General features: G+C 44.8%; 1 pseudogene across 1 annotated transcript; it reads left to right on the top strand.

Moving 5' to 3' along the window:
* The first annotated feature begins 3,152 nt into the window (after positions 1 to 3,152).
* LOC308087785 (tetraspanin-8-like) lies at positions 3,153 to 4,793 on the top strand (annotated as a pseudogene). Its single transcript has 3 exons — positions 3,153 to 3,464; positions 3,845 to 3,851; positions 4,359 to 4,793. The product of its transcript is annotated as a tetraspanin-8-like (transcript).
* The last annotated feature ends 458 nt before the right edge of the window (positions 4,794 to 5,251 follow it).

Here is a 5,251-nt window from a genome sequence, read left to right as displayed (position 1 = left end):
ATCTGCTGGAAGACGCACCGATTCTGCGGAGGGTGTACTGAATCTGCGTATTCGATTGGCCAACCTGACCGTTGGCTTCACATTTTCGTGAAGCTTTGCGTCACGTTTGTGCTGCTTAGCCAGTCCCTGATTAGCCATCCCGACACATCGGCTTAAAGAGGTGGTGCCATGGTTTTGCACTTTTCTGTTTTTCATGTGTCTATGAGGTTGATAGAACTTCATTAAGCCCCCTGGTGGTGTTTTTATGGTGTTTTATGTCTTCTCTGACTATTTTGAGTTTCTACCTGGAGGCTGAAACCTTGAGGGTCAATAGAAAAACAGCGCTTTAAAGGAGAATTCCGGACATTTTAAGAGTTATCTTTGATGTGTCGTTACTCACCTACCGACGTAAAAAGTGGCATTGTTTTTTTTCCAGAGATTCCCCTGTCGTCATTTTTTCAACCCCCTCCGTTGTCATAATGGGAGCGCGTGGCTTAGGGAAATTCGTCTATTATAACCGATGCAAAGTTATTTTTTTCTCTACTACTACTCATTGTAGAGTCTCATGATAGTCAAACATGCGCTGAAAGTTCCTGAGAGGCTACCGGTAACGCCGAACGATTTAACACTGGTTGCTTGTTTCTTTCCAGAACCTGGCAACTTGGTGTTGCCAGGTAGGTGAGTAACGACACATCAAAGATAACACTTAAAATGTCCGGAATTCTCCTTTAATGACACAGTAGAAATATACCCTCCCCTTCATTATCATAACACAACAGGTGTGGGCATGAGGAGGAAGGAGGGACTAGGACAGGAGGTGGGAGGTGCTAAGGTGAGAACCAGTTATACTTAATGAACTGGAGGCGTGTCCACATAAAACATAATTTTAACACTTTCTGTACACTTTTTTGAAAAAAATCTTAGTATAATCCTAGTATAACCATAATACCTGATGATCATGTTTTAGGGGGAGAAAAAATCATTGAAAATCACGGCACCCCGTCTTTAACTGATTGGTCGCTTTGTTTGTGTCGCGGTGCCATTTTAAGTGGCAGCGGGTGCAATGGAACAGAATGTATGAGAGCTGTGGTCAAAGTGAAGGAAGTGATCGTATGTGGCAGAGTGAAGCAAAGTGCGATGCGGGTGGAGCTGACAACGGGTAAAATAAGTACATCGGATAACAGGAGTATTGCACATTGAGTGGGGGTGTGTATTCCCGACTTGCATCGTTCCCAACTTGCCTAACCCCGGGTAAGCCATGCATGATAATAAAATATTATATATATATTTTTTTTAAATAAATTAAAAATAAAAACAGAAGACAGACGTGAAATATATGAAATGTGTAGGAATGGAGTATATTCACAGTCATACAGTATACATTATATTTAAAGTGACAGTGGCAGTTTAGCGGCATGTATTGCAATGGCGACAGGGCTCAGCTTTATGGTTATTCCTGAAATAGTGAATAGTGGCCGCCTGTGTTTTCGGCATGGTTTCGGGTTTCAAGCAGTGTTTGTGGAGGAGGAACGTGTATACGTAACGGGAGAATGAAAAAAAACGTGTACACGTGATGCGGAAGCCTTCCGCGAGGAGATGTGAAGAGTGGTCGAGCCTACACTTCATGTACACTTGCTCCATGCGCACTCGGAGAGCCCACTCGGGTCCTCCACTCGCCTCCACTCGGCTCCTTCAAAAAGCATAAGCTATTTCCGGGTCAAGCTGGAGTGACCGAGTGGGAGTGAGCGAGTGGCCGAGATTTGGGGTATTGGAATTCAGCTATATAGAGTTCTCGCAGGTGAACACAATCCACACAGGATAGGCTGATGGGAAACAGGTGAGGTAGAATAGAATTTGGGTGTGGCCAGAGAGAGAGAGAGAGAGAGAGAGAGAGAGGCAGATCTGTCTCCAGTTCCCACACACATCAAAATATACATTCACACACCCCTCTCCCTCTCTGAGGCACAGTAATATAGGAAAAACCAGATTGGATTGCGGTATTGCTTGTCTTAGCTTTATTCAGGACTATTGGCATGCACCTGCCTGTAAGCAGTCAGTCACATACTGTAATTCCTCCAGTTCGATCCTAAGAGGTTTTTATGTGTGGTGGTGTTCACCGTACCCAACACAAACGCATCCATATTGAACCACATCCACACCACAGGGGCAAGAAAGATGCAGGCTAAATGACTCCGTTGGTAGATTAATAACCAGGGTGATGTGACAGGAAATTATATTTCTCGCACAGGACAGGCATCATCATTTCCTTCGCTGCAGCCCACAATAGAAGAATGTGCATGTCTCACAGGTAATAGCAGATATTAGCTAGTGTGAATGCAGTGTTCCAGGCCCCAAGATCTGCCTGCAATGACAAAAGCTCTTGGTCGGACTTCTATACCGAATGAACCCTGTCATTTGGCCAGAGAAGTGGTAGTCAGTGGATATTATACTGTGGAGGCATTGACGTGATATCAAGTATTACTTAAACTATTACTTAAAGTGCATTGCCTCCTCTCGTCTCTCTCCTCTCCTCTCCTCTCCTCTCCTCTCCTCTCCTCTCCTCTCCTCGGCAGTGGCTCAGGATGTAGAAAGGCTGTTTAGGAACTGGAAACTTCCTGCTTAGATCCCCGGCTCCTCCAGGCTTTGTGCGGAGGAGTGTCCTTGAACAAGACACTGAACTGCTCCCAATGAGCAGGTTGGGGCCTTGCATACTGTAGTTGCCTCTGCTTTTGGTGTGTGAACTGTGAATGTGCACGATGGGTCTCATTTTGTACCATTTTTCATTTGTATGTGTGAACATGGTTAAAAGCGTCTGTGCCTCTCAGGCAGCCTGCAACGTTGTTTTGGTCTGATGATGGGCTCCTTCTGGTATGTCAACAATATTAGATGGGAGGTTAGCCTCGTTGCCACACAGATTTGTTGTTTTAACAAGACCAGGAGACCTGGTTCTGCCAGACCAAGAATAAATTCCTTTTCCTTTTATGCCCATGTATGGACGAAAGGGGGACGAAATTGGCTGACTCTATTCAGCACTGTGATTGGCTAGCGAGACACATGATGACATTAATAACCTATAAATAGGATTATGCACTAACCCTAATAATCTGATGGAGTTTAGTGATACCACGAAACCTCCATTCATTTTTCGCAAGGACCGACTAATAACCACCAAAATGACACAACAACAAATCAACCCATGCCTGAAGCGCGCGTTCACCATCTTTTTTGCGATTGTGGGAGGACTGTTCCTTGCCCTAACTGTGTTGTATCATGCCTTGCCATGTTCAGCTGGCGGATCAGAGTGTAAAGTCCACATCATCTGGCTGTATGTGCTGGGTTCTTTCACCATGCTCATCTCCATCCTGGGAGCGCATGGAGCTCATAAAGAGAACAGAGTGTCCCTCTTCCTATTCTTGGAGTGTATGATTATTGGAGGCCTGGTCATGCTGAGAGCTGGAGTCCACGCTGCTATTCTTCCTTCCGAGGTGATGGAAAACAAGTTAAAGTCTTGGGTGCCATTGAATGAGACTACAGAGAAGTACAAGAATATGGCTAATGTTCACTTTTATAGCTAATCGTAGTTTTCTGCTTTGTGCAGAGTTAAACAACGGTTACTAAACCCAAATGAAAGGGTAGAGAGAGGAGTGAGTCTACGGCATTACTCGAACCAAATGTCTTTTAAGGTGATTTATTTTACTAATAACACATACAACACATTTAAAGGTTAGGTAATAAAACCTGGTAAGAGAGAAAACAAGCAAAGAACATACATAGTATTAAGGATATGACTTCACTCCATTATGAACACATCAGATATACAATCATTTACAATGTTACTTACTATTGATCTCTCACTCTCTTCCAGATGATCAGTGAGTCACTCAAGAACCCATATTCGAGGAACAACCCACGGCCAGTTACTTATTAGAATCTGAAGTCTGTTCCTAGACAGGCTCCTTTATTAACTTCTTGCATAAGGCCCTCCTTCAGGGAGGTTCAAGCAACCGGAAGTTCTGATTACCCACAAAGCCTTGCGATTGCCTGCCGCTTCCTGTCACACAAGGGCAGACTCTCAAAAAGGAGCTCTAGCTCTCTTCAGAGCTCCCCCGCTCGGAGTTGCTATCTCTTTTGTTTAGAAACCCCCCACCTGATAGCGAGACCTGTTCCCTGTCTTCCACACAAAGGCCTATTGTCTCTGGTATGCAAGAACTCTTTGAAGCTCAGGAGCACAGCAGGGAGCCTGCCTCTGCCCACTCTGTACCACTAGGCTCAACTCAAACAGTACATGTTTGCTAACTCCTGCAGGACAATAAAAGCACCTTATTGTTGCTCCAATAATAATACACAGTTATCTTTCATAATCATGGATTATTCCACAGCTAATGAATTGCAGGAGGAGTTCCACTGTTGTGGTCTGTTCTCCTACAAAGACTGGGGGAACCAAATCCCAGACTCCTGCCGGTGTAACTCTCAGGAGGAGATGGATGGGCAGTGCACGACCATAAGCAAACTCAACGATGTTCGGCCTGGTGTGGAAGACCATCCACAAAGAGCCCTGCTATCCTCTCGTTGTGTACAACGCCAATGTCGCGTTGGGCCCGAGCTTCGCTCTGGCTATCCTGGCGGTGCTGGGTATGGTGCTGTCCTCCATTCTGATCCACCAGCTGCCGGCTGATGTCACCAGGGCAACTATGGTGTTTACGATGTCACCTGTCTTCAGCCCCCGGCCAGCCTCCCAAATACCAGGAGCTGTACAACACAGTATAGTGTGCTACACTATGTCTAGTTGTTCAAAAAAGACAAACGAGGGATGAAAGAGGATGACATTGATCTTAGAGAGGTGGTGCCATGGTTTTGCACTTTTTCTGTTTTTCATGTGTCTATGAGGTTGATAGAACTTCATTAAGCCTCCTGGTGGTGTTTTTATGGTGTTTTATGTCTTCTCTGACTATTTTGAGTTTCTACCTGGAGGCTGAAACCTTTAGGGTCAAACGTGGCAATAGAAAAACAGCCCTTTAGTGACATAGTAAAAATATACCCTCCCCCTCATTATCATAACACAACAGGTGTGGGCATGAGGAGGAGGAGGGACTAGGACAGGTGGGTGGTGCTAAGGTGGTGGAGGAGGTGCTAAGGTGAGAACCAGGTATACCTGATAAACTGGAGGCGTGTCCACAAAAACATAATTTTAACAATTTCTGTATACTTTTTTGAAAAAAGTCTTTCTCCTAGTATAACCATAATACCTGATGATTATGTTTTAGGGGGGAAA

The sequence above is a fragment of the Gymnoscopelus braueri genome (assembly GCF_963280865.1).
Source record: "Gymnoscopelus braueri genome assembly, chromosome: 1".
Taxonomy (NCBI): Eukaryota; Metazoa; Chordata; class Actinopteri; order Myctophiformes; family Myctophidae; genus Gymnoscopelus; species Gymnoscopelus braueri.
This window is presented reverse-complemented; position numbering and strand designations above follow the sequence as displayed.